At 37.5% G+C, this 17,354-nt stretch overlaps 1 long non-coding RNA gene across 1 annotated transcript in view; it reads left to right on the top strand.

The window, feature by feature from the left end:
* LOC147581970 (uncharacterized) overlaps positions 1–17,083 on the top strand; it is a 254,555-nt gene extending 237,472 nt beyond the window's left edge. The window contains exon 3 of the long non-coding RNA XR_015249812.1: positions 17,051–17,083. This is a non-coding gene — a long non-coding RNA (uncharacterized LOC147581970). The remainder of the gene's footprint in view (positions 1–17,050) is intronic.
* The last annotated feature ends 271 nt before the right edge of the window (positions 17,084–17,354 follow it).

The raw sequence follows: 17,354 nt of genomic DNA, 5'->3' as shown, positions 1-17,354 counted from the left end.
CCGATTCCATTTCTTCGCTGGTTATGGGTCTGTTCAAGCTTTCTATTTCCTCCTGATTGAGTTTTGGAAGAGTGTGGGTGTTCAGGAATTTGTCCATTTCTTCCAGGTTGTCCAATTTGTTGGCATATAATTTTTCATAGTATTCCCTGATAATTGTTTGTATCTCTGAGGGATTGGTTGTGATAATTCCATTTTCATTCATGATTTTATCTATTTGGGTCATCTCCCTTTTCTTTTTGAGAAGCCTGGCTAGAGGTTTGTCAATTTTGTTTATTTTTTCAAAAAACCAACTCTTGGTTTCGTTGATCTGCTCTACAGTTTTTTTAGCTTCTGTATTGTTTATTTCTGCTCTGATCTTTATTATTTCTCTTCTTCTGCTGGGTTTAGGCTGCCTTTGCTGTTCTGCTTCTATTTCCTTTAGGTGTGCTGTTAGATTTTGTATTTGGGATTTTTCTTGTTTCTTGAGATAGGCCTGGATTGCAATGTATTTTCCTCTCAGGACTGCCTTCGCTGCGTCCCAAAGCGTTTGGATTGTTGTATTTTCATTTTCGTTTGTTTCCATATATTTTTTAATTCCTTCTCTAATTGCCTGGTTGACCCACTCATTCGTTAGTAGGGTGTTCTTTAACCTCCATGCTTTTGGAGGTTTTCAGACTTTTTTCTGTGGTTGATTTCAAGCTTCATAGCATTGTGGTCTGAAAGTATGCAAGGTATGATTTCAATTCTTGTAAACTTATGAAGGGCTGTTTTGTGACCCAGTATATGATCTATCTTGGAGAATGTTCCATGTGCACTCGAGAAGAAAGTATATTCTGTTGCTTTGGGATGCAGAGTTCTAAATATATCTGTCAAGTCCATCTGATCCAATGTCTCATTCAGGGCCCTTGTTTCTTTATTGACCGTGTGTCTAGATGATCTATCCATTTCTGTAAGTGGGGTGTTAAAGTCCCCTGCAATGACCACATTCTTATCAATAAGGTTGCTTATGTTTATGAGTAATTGTTTTATATATTTGGGCGCTCCGGTATTCGGCGCATAGACATTTATAATTGTTAGCTCTTCCTGATGGATAGACCCTGTCACTATTATATAATGTCCTTCTTCATCTTTTGTTACAGCCTTTAATTTAAAGTCTAGTTTGTCTGATATAAGTATGGCTACTCCAGCTTTCTTTTGGCTTCCAGTAGCATGATAAATAGTTCTCCATCCCCTCACTCTCAATCTAAAGGTGTCCTCAGGTCTAAAATGAGTCTCTTGTAGACAGCAAATAGATGGGTCTTGTTTTTTTTATCCATTCTGATACCCTATGTCTTTTGGTTGGCGCATTTAATCCATTTACATTCAGTGTTATTATAGAAAGATATGGGTTTAGAGTCATTGTGATGTCTGTATGTTTTATGCTTGTAGTGATGTCTCTGGTACTTTGTCTCACAGGGTCCCCCTTAGGATCTCTTGTAGGGCTGGTTTAGTGGTGACAAATTCCTTCAGTTTTTGTTTGTTTCGGAAGACCTTTATCTCTCCTTCTATTCTAAATGACAGACTTGCTGGATAAAGGATTCTCGGCTGCATATTTTTTCTGTCTAGCACACTGAAAATCTCGTGCCAATCCTTTCTGGCCTGCCAAGTTTCAAAAGAGAGATCAGTCACGAGTCTTATAGGTCTCCCTTTATATGTGAGGGCACGTTTACCCCTTGCTGCTTTCAGAATTTTCTCTTTATCCTTGTATTTTGCCAGTTTCACTATGATATGTCGTGCAGAAGATCGATTCAAGTTACGTCTGAAGGGAGTTCTCTGTGCCTCTTGGATTTCAATGCCTTTTTCCTTCCCCAGTTCAGGGAAGTTCTCAGCTATTATTTCTTCAAGTACCCCTTCAGCACCTTTCCCTCTCTCTTCCTCCTCTGGGATACCAATTATGCGTAGATTATTTCTTTTTAGTGTATCACTTAGTTCTCTAATTTTCCCCTCATACTCCTGGATTTTTTTATCTCTCTTTTTCTCAGCTTCCTCTTTTTCCATAACTTTATCTTCTAGTTCACCTATTCTCTCCTCTGCCTCTTCAATCAGAGCCGTGGTGGTTTCCATTTTGTTATGCATTTCGTTTAAAGCGTTTTTCAGCTCCTCGTGACTGTTCCTTAGTCCCTTGATCTCTGTAGCAAGAGATTCTCTGCTGTCAGCTATACTGTTTTCAAGCCCAGCGATTAATTTTATGACTATTATTCTAAATTCACTTTCTGTTATATTATTTAAATCCTTTTTGATCAGCTCATTAGCTCTTGTTATTTCCTGGAGATTCTTCCGAGGGGAATTCTTCCGCTTGGTCATTTTGGATAGTCCCTGGTGTGGTGAGGACCTGCAGAGCACTTCCCCTGTGCTGTGGTGTATACCTGGAGTTGGTGGGCGGAGCCGCAGTCAGACCTGATGTCTGCCCCCAGCCCACCGCTGGGGCCACAGTCAGACTGGTGTGTGCCTTCTCTTCCCCTCTCCTAGGGGCGGGATTCACTGTGGGGTGGGGTGGCCTGTCTGGGCTACTTGCACACTGCCAGGCTTGTGATGCTGGGGATCTGGCGTCTTAGCTGGGGTGGGTAGGCAAGGTGCACAGGGGCAGGAGGGGCAGGCTTAGCTTGCTTCTCCTTAGGTGAACCACTTCAGGAGGGGCCCTGTGGCAGCAGGAGGGAGTCAGATCCGCTGCCGGAGGTCTGGCTCTGCAGAAGCGCAGAGTTGGGTGTTTGCGTGGAGCGAGCAAGTTCCCTGGCAGGAACTGGTTCTCTTTGGGATTTTGGCTGGGGGATGGGCGGGGGAGATGGCGCTGGCGAGCGCCTTTGTTCCCCACCAAACTGAGCTCTGTCGTCCGGGGGCTCAGCAGCTCTCCTTCCCTTTGTCCTCCAGCCTTCCCGCTTTCTGAGCAGAGCTGTTAACTTCTGACCTCCCAGAGGCTAAGTCGCGCTTGCTGTCGGAACACAGTCCATCAGGCCCCTCCGCTTCTTGCAAGCCAGACTCGGGGGCTCTGCTTGGCCGGCGAGCCGCCCCTCCGCCCTGGCTCCCTCCCGCCAGTCCGTGGAGCGCGCACCGCCTCGCCGCCCTTCCTACCCTCTTCCGTGGGCCTCTGGTCTGCGCCTGGCTCTGGCGACTCCGTTCTGCTAATCCTCTGGTGGTTTTCTGGGTTATTTAGGCAGGTGTAGGTGGAATCTAAGTGATCAGCAGGACGCGCGGTGAGCCCAGCGTCCTCCTACGCCGCCATCTTCCCTCTCTTATTAAATAAATAAACTTTAAAAAACATCGACATGAATGATGAGATTATGATTGAGAGAAATTGAAATAAAAAACACATTCATGGATTATTCTCTGACAAAATAAAATTTAAGAGTAACTACAAATTACATTTCAAAATCACTGCTCTTGATTATTAAATTCTGTTAGGGATACCCCTCCTCCAATATATCAACTCTTAATACCTCTACCAGTAAGGAAAATCCCCTACATTTTACAGAGCTAGAGTTAGGAAAGATTAATATAACTTGGTAGGAAAATCTAGGATTTGAACTCTTCCATGAACTATTAATTGATTAAATTCTTTTTTTTAATTTTGCGATAGCTTACCCAAATGCAACTCTCCAACTTCAAAATATGTTTTTCTACTGTTTATTTATTTTGGAGAGATAGAGAGACAGAGTGGGGGAGGGTCATAAAGAGAGGGAGGCACAGAATCTGAAGCAGGCTCCAGGCTCTGAGCTATCAGCACAGAGCCCGACGTGGGACTCGAACCAACAAAGGGCAGGATCATGACCTGGGCCTAAGTCAGACACTCAACTGACTGAGCCACCCAGGTGCCCCTCAACTCTCCAACTTCAGATTCGACAACATTTCATGTATTCCTAGACACCCCTTTCTGGTTATTGATATAAGAAGGTCATTATAAATCCTGATCTCGACTGCCATGTTGACCTATAATATCGATCTTCTGATTTCTCCATAGACTGTTCCATTAGCAAGGATGGTACAGGGTTATCATTACTGTATATTGCTCATGGGGAATTACATAGCCATATGTTTACCCACTAGAGATGGTAGCCACCATATATCTCTCATTCCACTGTTAATCATCTTGAACTGGATTCTCTTCACTACCACTGGATAGTATCTCTGCAAGTTTCCAGAGCTTTTAAAATAAATGTGGAATATAAGAACAGTTTCCAATTTAGGTATTAGTTCCCAGAGCTTTTATTTTTTTAATTATTTTTTAAAGTTTTATTTAAAAAATATTTTTAAGTTTATGTATTTACTTTTGAAAGACAGAGAGAGTGAAGAAGGAGCAAAGAGAGAGAGGGAGAGATAGAATCCCAAGCAGGCTCTGCACTGTCAGCGTGGAGTCTGATGTGGGGCTTGAACTCACAAACTGTGAGATCATGTCCTAAGCCAAAACCAAGAGTCGGATGCTTAACTGACTGAGACACCCAGGCACCCCAGAGCTCTTAAAATTAATGTGGAATATAAGATCAGTCTCCAATTTAGGTATTAAAATTTTTACTTCAATCTAAATATAAAGTTTAGTCTCACAATATAAAGATTTCCCCCTTATGCTCGTTTGATACTGGTATTTTACAGCAGGAATGGGGTAAGAAAATGTCTGTTGCTTGCTTCTTCTCAATGGAGACTCTAATCTGGCATGTTGCTCTGTGTGTGATAGGTAAGCAAATATTGGTTTTTTATCATAGGAACACTTAAATGCTGGCTACAGAATATATGAGAGTGGAAAAAAAAAAAAAAGCTTTAGAAAAAGTATTGTTGCCTCCCAAAGAAATCAAATTAGCTCATCTTCTACAATGAAATACCTGAGATGGATGGTCTGTCCATATGTATAAATTTACTAGTCTAATCTGATGTACAATGTCAAGTAAAACTATATACCCTGTACACTTTAAACTTCTGCAGTGTTACATGTCTATAATGCTGGGGAGAAAACAGTATGTCCCAGAAGACATGGTTTCTGGCACATATTTATTTTGGGTTCCAACTCTACTTGATGGCCAAAGAACTTCTAAGCCTAGTAGAAAAGTAAGAGACCATGGAATAGGCTAAATAACTTAGAATAACACAGGGGACTCAGACAACTATAGTGGAAAAACAGATGTGATCTCACAGAAATGAAGAAGGCAATATTGATAAGGCTCATGGAATAGGGAGGGTGCATCTGAAAAAAGTAGAGAAGCATAGCAGCAACAGGGAAGGATTCTGTTCTATCAGCTGCAGATACTCTAAAAATGTTCCCATTTTTGAACGGAAATTTCAGACAGACACTGTAGGCAATAGGAGGTCAAGTAATGTTCTATAATGATTCCTAAAATGTGCTTTTGATCTTTGGGGACCTGCAAGTTTGCAAGGCCTGAAGAAACACAGGTTTTAAGAATAATTTCTGTATGCTACCTCTCCCAATCTTTTGTTATCTTCTTCAGTTTTTCATCTTGTTTTAAATACACAAAAACAATCAAAAACACCCTGTTCAGTATCAAAATAATTACAAAACAGAAAAGCAAGTTTGGGGGATAATTTTACTAATTTACTTTTCAGCACATTTTGAATATATTATAGTCATGACATATATGAAATTGTATATGCTTTTCTGCTTAGTTTTATATAATAAGAAGTTATCTGTATTAATAAATACATTTTCTGATATTCATGGACATAAACTATCCTTTTTTTGAGTTATTCTTCTGAAGGTTTTACTTTGTTGTGTGCTTATTGTTTTTCTTTTCCTAGTTTTTGTATAATTTATTTATAATGTCTGTATGATAAGACTACGAAGACAACATACTTCTCAGTCTATTTCTGTGTGGTAATTTCTTAGAAGTAGAATTTCTGAGTCAGGAAAATGAACTTTTAGAGTTGGGTTAAACTTGGGAAATTTTTTTTTAGTCAAAGCTCTGCCAACCTATTCTTACGTTTGGATGATAAAAGAGTAGATTTTTTTCTTTTTTTTTTTTTTGCTTTAAACCCATATAAGCCAGCCTTTTATGTATAGGTTCTTATGATTTTTAACAACTTTATTTACTATGAAGGAAATGAAGGCTTTGAAAGTGGTTTGAATTTGCCTGTATTTGTCAGTCATTTGAATTCTTCCTTATTGAAGTATATATGTACATTTCTGCCCATTTGTATACTTAAGAATATTCTTTTGTTATACAATAAATAATTTCTTTTAAAAATAGAATCTCATTTGGACACTACCCCCTTTTTAGAGGCATGTGCTAATAATCAGAACATTTGTAATAATATTAAAAATTATGAACATTAATATATAACCATGAAAAATTTGTATTTTTAAATGCTTTTTGGCATAAGTGCTCTACAATTTACATAATGCTGAAAACTTTTCTATCATTCGCAAATATATTTTGAAGATCTATGCATGTTGACTGATGTAGTTTTAGTTTTTAACTTTCAAATGTATTTATTATATGACTATGCCACATTTTATACTCTCCCATATTTCGCCATCTAAAAACAATGCTAAAATGAATTTTAACATACATGTTCACATTAAGATTCCTATTGCTATATATAAAATACCTTTTTAAATATAAGTTTGTATTGATATATATAAAATATCTTTTTAAAATAAGTTTGTCAATAATTAATTTTTTAATTGTCTCTAAAACTTTTGGGTGAAATCATGTTTTTGATATACAGTAAAAAACAATTCAGACTTTTATATTGCCTCTTATCAGAATCTTTCCTGTTGGTAAGTAAATATAAGAAGTCAAATTATTTATCTTGGGGGAGCTGATATGATGTGGATACAAATAGTCTCTGATGTTCTGTCTGATGCATCCAAAAAAAGAGATATTTATGTTAATTTGTCTGGGCAACTTCCCCTCAAATTACTGATTGGGTAGACATTACCAATATTTGCCTCCTGACTCTCAGACTTCGTTGTTTTTTTTTTCTACTTTCTCTCATTTTATTGATATAGAGCTTCCTTTTATTTATTCCGTTAACTAATTTACAAACCCAGGTCCTGATCTAATCTATGACTTATTATATGTCTTTTTATGAAGGAGAAACAAACTGGTGGCACAACTTTTTCTGGTCACAGTTATCCATTTTGTTATGGTTGCTTTTCATTTGTTTGTTCTGATCCTCATAGTCGTCTTCCTTTAAGTGACAACACCTGGGTGGCTCAGTTGGTTAAGCATCTGACTTTGGCTCAGGACATGATCTCATGGCTCCTGAGTTTGAGTCCTATGTTGGGCTCTGTGCTGAGAGCATAGAGCCTGGAGCCTGCTTAGGATTCTGTGTCTCCCTCTGTCTCCACCTCTTCCCTGCTCTCGCTCAGCCTCTCTCTCGAAAATAAACATTATTATCATTATTATTATTATTATTATTTTAGTTAAAACATCAATGCCTTTAGTGAGGACTTGTACTGTATTCTCTCTCAAAGTCCCCTTGACTCCCTCATGTTTTATGTTTGAGTCAATTAATTCATGTTACCTGCTTGTTTTCTATATGTAGGTGAATATTTAGCCCTTTTGATAAGTTGAATTTTCTTCTCTATGAATTATTCCATTATCAGCTCATCTTTTATTTCCCCTTTTCCATAGTAACCAAGACTAAAAATATAACCACTGACCAGTGAGCTCAGATGAAAAAGTTATCTTATCGCAGCTTCCTGCCAAGCTTTAACCAGAACTCATTCCAAAATTGTTTCTCTCCTTTGACTGTTATTGTTGATTGTAGTTTCATATTAATCATTAGTTTTAAGTTATCTATGATTTTAATTCTGCTCCATTACCATTACCATTATTTTATTTCACTATAGTTACACATATCTCCTACTTTGGGCATCAAAAACAATGTGCTTCAGCATTTCTTTCTCTGTTATTTTAAATTTATTAATAATTTCAGAATATTAAATTTCCTAGGAAGTCAGTAGTGTTTTTGTAACTAAAAATCTGTTCAGAGTATATTTCTTCAACATTGTCTTATTCTCATTTATATCAACAGTTCTATTGTTGGAGTGCTACATCATCTCTATGTTGGACATGCCCACAGCATTGTCCTGTGACCCTATCTTTCACAAAAGTGTGAAAGCTAAATCTTTCTTTCCCCAAAATGGAAAACCAGACTACTACACTTAATGCCACTTTAAATTTTTTACACCTGGGTGAGGCCTGGGTCACTCGGTTGAGTGTCCGACTTCGGTTCAGGTCACGATCTCATGGTTCATGGGTTCCAACCCCGTGTTGTGTTTGTGCTGACAGCACCCAGTTTGCTTTGGATTCTCTATCTCTTTCTCCCTCTGCCTCTCCCCCACTGGTGCTCTCTCCCTCAAAAATAAAGAAACATTGATTTTTTGTTTCAGTTTTTACAACTGAAAAATTAGAAAAGACTGAAAGGCTTAGTAACTTATCAAACTTCTCAGACTGTAAATAGCATCTCTAAATTTTTGCGTTTTGTGCCATCATCTAAGTACTCATGCACTAGGCATGGGACATTCTGAAGTACTCTTTCTGGTATAACCACAGTATATACAGAGATAGGTAAGGATTAAAAAAAAAGTAGTACTAGAGGGGAATTTTGAAATTTTCCTATAAATGGTGGAGATTTTTCTTTGAGGTCAAAAATAAAGAGTCTGAATAATTTAAATGTACAGAACAAGAAAATCAAAGTCAGAGTCTTTTGATCAATGCAGGAGACCTGAACTCTTAACTCCAGTGGGCTTAAATAATAGGTTATGGGACGTTTACAACTTTTTTTATGTTTTTAACATTATAAGAATGACAAAGACTATCTTAATTATGAATTTAATTATTAATTTACAAGATTTAATATTTTTTACCTGACAAATCTTACAAATAAATGACATAAACAGACTGCCTAATTTTTCTCTAGGAAATATGTATGCTTACGTTTCCTTCTTTTCCCAAAACCTATTACCTTTTCTCCTGTCGAGCTTTTCTCAGTTGTCCAGAAAAATACATCATGATACTATAATCCAGAGTATTCTTGCTTAAAATCAGTTTTCTCAAAGTTTTCTCAGACTCTGATATCCCTGTCGTTATTATTTTATTGTTAAATCATCTTGTTTAATCTCTGCCTTTTGTGTTTATAGTATAAAATACAGTATTTTAAAGAAAACAAATCTAGAAAAAACATAGCTCTATTAAAATGACAACAAATCTCAACACATAGCTCCTAAGACTCAATGAATTTCACATGAAGTGAATCTCTCCACAATAACATTGTGTTCCTCCCTCCTCTTGAGGCCCCTGGGGTTTGTTACAAGGGGCTTTGTTGTCTATTATATCAGTGTAATTGCCATATTGTAGCATCTCAGATTTATTCCTGTGGAACACTTGTCAGTGAAGGCTGCCTTCATTTTCTGTTTTTTTCTACCACTCAAAATTCAACACTAAGCCCAGAACAGAACAGGCATTTTCTTCCACTGATAATAGATGATACATAAAGAAGAACATTGTAATCCCTGTTCTTTTTTATTTTTTATTTTATTTTATTTTATTTTTATGACTTGAATGCTATCTTTGGAGAATAAACTCCAGTGGGACAGTAAAAATCTATAACAGACAAAAAGGGAAAAAAAGGAGGCTTACATATATCATAGGATGCACAACGTCTGCATCCCTGTTTTGGGGCAGATAGCGGTGCTATATCAATAATATTTTTGTCACCTCATTTGTGTATTTGATTCTTTCTTACTCCTGACCTGCTTTGGAATCATTTATTCTGTACCCCATGGTGGTGTGCTCGAGTGCTTGTTAGTACTTGACATTTTCTCTACAAGCCAGTTCAGCCACCACTACAGGTAAGACTGAACACTGTCTCCGTCTTTATATGTGTCTACAGTGTATTGCTTTTGTCTGTTTGCTGCTGGTTCTTTGTAGGAAGAAGCCTGAGTTACTTCCTTCTCTCAGCTATAGATGGAAGTAATTCCTTCATAAAAACTGTAACCAAATAATTCTATCATTTCATCCCTTTCGGGTCATCACCCTGAAAGCACCTTTAGTCCTCTCTCTTCCCCATATTTTTAAAAATATTATTTTTATGGAGATAGAATTCACTACCTAAAATTAACTCTTTTTAAGGTGTACAATTCAGGGGTTTTATTATTATTATCCTAAAGTATTCAGAAGGTTCATTCTATACTTTGCTGTCTTTTTTTTATTATTATGTTTCTTTATTTTTGAGAGGCAGAGAAAGACAGGGTGTGAGTGGGGCAGGGGCAGAGAGAGAGGGAGACACAGAATCCAAAGCAGGCTCCAGGCTCTGAGCTGTCAGCACAGAGCCCGATGCAGGGCCTGAACTCACAAACCGTGAGATCGTGACCTGAGCTGAAGTCAGACACTCAACTGACTGAGCCACACAGGCGCCCCTATACTTTGCTGTCTTTATATCAACTCTTTTTCCATTGTTACTCTCTTTAACAAACATGTCATTCTGCCTTCTGAAACCCACATTCTTAGTTATAAAACTCTCCTGCAACTTGAACATTTTCCCATATACTTTGCCTCTATCTCATTGCACTAACTGAAATCTGACTGTCTGCTAAGAGTATAACTCCTGTTACAGCTTCCTCATTATCTTGTATCCCACCTACATTAGTGCTAGGAGACGGGGATTACATCCAATCACTCCTGAATGTAGTTTCAGGATCATTACTGTTCTACCCTCATGTTAAAAGCATCTGTTCCTTTGAGCATTATGCCATCTGGCTGTGCCTCTTCCTCCAATACTCAATTTTAGTCACTATTATTTTACCAAGTATATTATAACTCCCTCTCATTTACTGAAGAGTGCAGTACCTAGCATGAATGAGTCCTCTCTGCTCTAAATTCAGCCATTATTCTGGTTGACTACCACATTCAAATGGACTATATATCCAGCAGTACACAATATAATACACATTCTTGTTTCCCAGTGTTATACAAGCCCTCAGTGCTGTCCCCTAAATGTTTTGTTTTCAGAATTTTCTTTCTTTTTTACAGAACTTTTTTTTATTGTGAGCTTTTATTACTCTTTTCAAGCACATAGTCAACCATGTCTTCACTTATTCTTGGTAGAGTTCTTGTTTCAGCACTTCAGAAAGAAAATAGAAATAATCAAATGAAAAAGTCTTAACTTCTTAGTGCCATATTTAGAATAAGGCTTTGTCTTAATATAAGGCTTTGTCTCCTTTCCCACCTTCCTAATGATCCATTTTGTTATCCCAGCTCTCTCATATATTTTTAATTTTCCAGTCTGTATTGACCTGTCACTACATGTTTTCAATAATCATGTGTATGAAATATTTACAAACACAAATTAAAAAAAACAGTCGAACATAAAGAACTTGCCTCAAATCCATATATGACTTCACAGACTATTCTACTTGTTTTTTCCCCCTTGATGGCCAAATCTCTTTGTGAATGTTGTGTACTTTTACTCTACTTCCAAAATTCACAGTCCTTCCTCAAAGTATGGAAATCTCAACATTCTTTCTTTTTTTTAAAAAAAAAAAATTAATATTTATTTATTTTTGAGAGAGAGAGAGAGAGAGAGAGAGGTGGAGTGTGAGTGGGCAAGGGGTAGAGAGAGAGACACAGAATCTGAAGCAGACTCCAGGCTATCAACACAGCCCAATGTGGGGCTCGAACTCACAAACTGCAAGATCATGACCTGAGCCAAAGTCGGACGCTCAACCCACTGAGCCACCCAGGTGCCCCTCAAATGTATTTCTACCATATAATTTAGTCATACCATCCAATAAGGCATTATGCTTAGTTGGAATTGCTGTAAGAGAAATATCATGGACTAGATGGCTTGAACAATAAACATTTTTCACAGTTCTGGAGGCTGGGAGTCAGGTTCTTGGCAAGCGCTCTTTTTCTGGTTTCCAGATGATTGTCTTCTCATATCCTTACATGATGGGTTCAAGAGAGAAGGAGAGGGGCGCCTGGGTGGCGCAGTCGGTTAAGCGTCCGACTTCAGCCAGGTCACGATCTCGCGGTCCGTGAGTTCGAGCCCCGCGTCGGGCTCTGGGCTGATGGCTCAGAGCCTGGAGCCTGTTTCCGATTCTGTGTCTCCCTCTCTCTCTGCCCCTCGCCCGTTCATGCTCTGTCTCTCTCTGTCCCAAAAATAAATAAACGTTGAAAAAAAAATTAAAAAAAAAAAAAAAGATTTAAAAAAAAAAAAAAGAGAGAAGGAGAGAGAAACTCTCTGTGCCTGTTCTTAGAAGGACATTAATGTCATAGTGAGGGCTCTATCCTCATGACCTAATCACTCCTCAAGTGCCCATCTCCAGATACCATCACAGTAGGTGTTAAGGTTTCTATGTGTGAAATGCAGAGGAGGGAGCCAGGGGGAGGGGCACAAACAATCGGTCCACAGCATGCTTTATCTCACAATATGTACTCATTACTAAATTCAATAAAATGTTAAAAAATGTTAAAGTTTTTGTTTCCTATATCTTTGAATAGCATCTGAATGATCAAATCTCTCCCTTTACTTGAAGCAGTCTTCTATGGCATGTTTTTAGTCTGTTTTCTATAGCATGGCATTTCAAGGATTAATTAAATGTGTTTTTTTCTGGCCATGTATCAAATATTTATGGGTTTTATGTATACCAGCTAGGGTTCTCTTGCAAGATAGAGAAAACCCAAATTAAATGGACTTAATCACTAGAATGAATGTATTGGGTCCCATAACTAAAGAGACAAGAAGTAGTTGGTTTACGGTGAGGCTTTATAAAGTGCTCAAATAATGCCATCAAGCACCCTGATTTTTTCTTTCTTGTGTGCCTTCCTCCTTCACACTTTTCCATCATGATGTTAGTTTCCTTTTTAGGCTCTGCCTAGGGCACTCTTACTCTGGTTTCCTCAGAAAATCAGTTGGAGTCATATATTGCTATGGCAGTCATACACCTCTCATAGTCACATTACCCCATCCAAGGGAAGAATATCTACTCCTGCTCATTTTGGAAGAGTTCTGTTTCCCAGAAGCTTCACACATAGTTTCTCACATCTCTCCTTGACTATGAAGGGTAATGGTAAGGCAAAGCGATACTTTGATTGATGTACTCAGCAAAAGCCTATCTGGGTCTATCTGGGTCTTTGGATAGAACTAAACCCAGTAAATCCATGTTGGAGAGTGAAGCATTTTTTTTTCAGAAAGCAATTATTAACTTTTATCTATCAAAAGGTGAAAACATATTTGGAGGTTTATAGAATGATAAAATACATGTACTATAATGGCATTTTATTTTCAAATCTCTTGTTTAAACTATGAGTTCTACATGAGTAATAGCATTCATTCCCAAGTTTCAGTGATTGTCTCTATATAGTTTATGCCCAAATTTTATATCACCTGCTCCAGTTTTTGTGCTGAGCTCCAGAACCCAATGTCTATTAGGCAACTTACTAGGCATCTTTATTAGACCATCTTACTGGCTGCTCAAACTCAACATATTAAACTTTTATTTTGTACTCCAACAATTCCTTATTCTCTGAACCACTTTGGTATTTGTTGGAGGACATCATCGAGTGGATGTGACCCCTGGTTGACCCACTAGTTGGACCTTGGCAATCAGAGGCCCCTCGCCTCCTCCTCTGTCATTGGAATGTACATTGTGCCCACCATTTCTAGAGTGGGAGCTGTTCCAAGGACACAGCCTTGAGAGAATAAGGTGTTCTTGAGACTATCTAAATGGTATATGTGACTGAACTCAGTGAAGACCTTTACATAAATTTTTAAGATTCTGGCAGGTGGGTACAGAGATATACTCATTTTGTGGCCGCCCAAGACAAGCTTTGTCTGTAAGTTCTTTTGCTTGTTAAATATGCCTCCTCCCAATCTGGAATAGTCTGCCTCCCTTGGGTCTTTCCCTGCCTGCTGTGTACAAGGGCCAGTTCATAAACCAACAGAATTGATGAGATTTGCTAGAGAAATCAAATAATTTAAATTTCAGTGACTTACAACAACAGATATTCATTTTGCATGTCGTGTGAGGGTTTCAGGTTGCTTCTGGGTCTCCTCTGAAGTGCACATCTGACCCAGCTTGTTTATTACTCCACCTGCCACCTCATTCCAGGACTCAGAATAAGGAGCAGCTCTCATTGGAGAGATGCCAATTTTTATGTCAAAAGATAAAATCAAAGAGGGGAGATAAACCATGCACTCACAATCAAAATCTCTGCTTAGACATGACACATGTCAAATGTACTCCTATTCATATGACCAAAGCAATTTACAGGGCCAAGCCCTACATTAACAGAGAAGAAGGTAAAATTGAATATTTGTAAGAATAATAAAACCTACCATAATATTCTATTTGCTGGAAACATGTGGGTAATTATCCTGTTTGTTATCTACATATAGGATAAATCAGAGGTCTCTAAACCATCACAGCCCCATAGAACATTCTGTGATGATGAGAATAATTTATAATATGTGTATTATATTAGTGTAGCTATTAACCACATGTAGCTATTAAGATTTAAAACATGGTAGTGTGATCAGGCAATTGAATTTTTTATTTTATGTAACTTTAATTAACCTAAATTCAAAAAGCCACATGTAGCTAGTGGCTACTGTATTTGGACAGCAAAGCTCTAAACTCTATTACCGGACAATCTCAAACTCCTGTTTCTCTTCAATCCCCACTTTACTGTCTTTTTTGTACTTACCCATCTTTTCTCAACGAGGTGAGAGAAACTTAATTTTGGTCAATTTTTGGTATTGCTAACACCCACTTTACAATATAGTTTCTAAATAGCATGGTGGTGTGAGAGGGCAGGAGTATATTAAATTCTTAAGTCATTTCCTGTGTAGTTATCCACTAAGTTATCATCTCTTCTGTGTCCTGTCATTTCATTTAGTGGTTAGTCTTCGCTGTGATTAAAAAACATCAACATTTTAGTGGTATACAATAGCAAAATTGATTTCTCACCTAAGAGTCTGTATCTTGGCTGTGCCATGGCTGGATCTGATTGGGCTCAGCTGGAATGAGTTTCAGGCTGCAAATAAAATCAAGTCTTCTCCATTCCAAGATCCAGGTTACGGGAATGATAGGTACTTGGAAAGTGGTCTTTCTGTAACTGATGGCACAGCACACTGGGGCAAAGACCAACATCAGTGACATTTAAAACCTTTGCTTGGAACTGGAGAGTTCCATTCTACCCACATTCCACAGGTGAAATCATGTTTCATGACAAGTGCAGAGTCAACTGGGGCAAGGTAACAGTTTGCTTACAGTGAACCAAGGCAAGGCTAAACAGAAAAGAAATAAATGTAAGTAAATAATAAAACTAAATATTCAGTATACAAGCAGCAATTTCCTTTATGTGGCAGAGGAGAAGATATTCAGTAAATATTAGATACTTTTGTTCTTTTCTTGCTCTGATGGGGCACAGAAATAATACTGAATGTACTGTAACATCATTACCCCATATCCATTATGTCCCTGATCTCTGGATGACTTCCTGGAACTCTGACCAGGAACTCTGACACTGTATCTTATTCTTAGACCAATACAACTGGCCCCCTTCTTCAGTTAACATAGTTTCTCAAGCCCAGAAAAGTCCTTTTTTGTTCCTCTGAAACCATTTGTCTAGACTCTAAAGATAAATTCTCTCATCCCCACCTTATCACCTCAAAGGCTTAGGTTTCAAGCATTCAACAACCAGACAAAACTTGCACAGTTTTCTTCTTTGAGCTGTGTTCTGTCCCTCCTTTGAGACAGTTAGAACTCACCATCTGCTTGAAACATGGAGAGAATGCATAGAAATTTCAGGGAAAAGGAATATGGAATATCATTTTTTAAAATCTATCTATCTATCTATCTATCTATCTATCTATATTTTAAAGTTTATTCATTTATTTTGAGGTGGGGTGGGAGGAGGAGAGAGAGAGAATGTGTGTGTGTGTGAGAGAGAGAGAGAGAGAGAATCCCAAGCAGACTCCATATTGTCAGCTGGGAGCCTTGATGTGGGGCTCGAATTCACAAACTGTTAGATCATAACCTGAGCTAAAATCAAGTCGAACACTTAAGTGACTGAGCCACCAATGTGTCTCAGATGGGATATCATTTTAAAAATAGTATCAGTTCCCACAAGTAGTCTAGGAGAGCTTAAATACTTTTTTGATATCATATTTAAACATTTAACCTTCACTTACAACTGGAAAAGACAGTAATTATACTTAACAAAAGCCATTAAAGTGACTGAAGTGATTATGGTCATCAGATGATCATACATATAATCAGAATTATTTTGAGAACTGGCAATAAAATGTGGAGGTGATGTAACCAAGTAAATACCAGAAAAATTAGTGTGCTCAAGTTCACACATATTAGTAAGGGCAAAACTAGGGTGTCACAGTCATGATAAGGTATTTCATTCTCTGGGAATAGTAGAATTCCCTTTTCTATAGACATAGAACTAAAATAAACACTTTTATTGACAACTGTTTGATATATTCCAGACTTGTAGCATTTAATGGCAGTTTAAAAGTTAAGGTTTAAAGCATTCTCTGATAATCATTACCTCAAAAATCCTCATTACCTCAAAATTAAAAGTAGATAAATTATGCAATGGAGACTTTGTACCAAATCAAGGATTCCTATCAAACACTGAAATGCATTTAAACACTAGATGTTTTTAATCAAAAAGTCCCTTAAATGATTTCTTATTCTGTATTCTCTGCAACAGAGTCAGAAATTTGTGTTTTTTATTATGCACTGTAGAGTAAAAATGTAAATTTCAAATGATTTTAAAAGGAGTTATGTTCTTACTAGAGCACAACAAATAAGTTAAATATTTAGGAATAAGTGCAAAACCTATGCACTAAATTTGTCGTTTTCATTTTTTCCCCCTAAAACAGATTCCCTGCAATTGGGTCTAATGGATTTAATTTTTTATTTTATCGAAATTATTACCATAAGGAATCACAGTAGTGTTAGTTTTATTTTACTAGTATCTCCTCCACTCTTCAGTCTTTTCATTATCTGTGTATATTGCTAATTAAATTTTACTTTTCTTTCTTTTCTTTGCTTATCATGAAGAAAAGAGGATGTGGTCTGGACACTACTGACATAGAAGGAGCGCTAACATGGGACAAGTAAATTGATGTCTTTTCTCCAATTAAACGTAAGTAGGTAATCAAACTGTATAATATCAAATATTTCTGAAGCTCTGAAATGTTAAATTTAAGAAAGTCAAATTAAAGGTAAATTGAGCTGCTAGGTAGTATACCTGTAGCCTGGGTTTATTAATTCTGTAAACATCAGAGGTTTCTGATTAAAAACCCTCCTTAAAGCAGCTTAATAAAAGAACAGGGTTTTGTTGGATAGTGACTAATCATGGTTG

The sequence above is a fragment of the Puma concolor genome, chromosome B1, assembly GCF_028749965.1.
Source record: "Puma concolor isolate L17-30 chromosome B1, mPumCon1.1.hap2, whole genome shotgun sequence".
Taxonomy (NCBI): Eukaryota; Metazoa; Chordata; class Mammalia; order Carnivora; family Felidae; genus Puma; species Puma concolor.
This window is presented reverse-complemented; position numbering and strand designations above follow the sequence as displayed.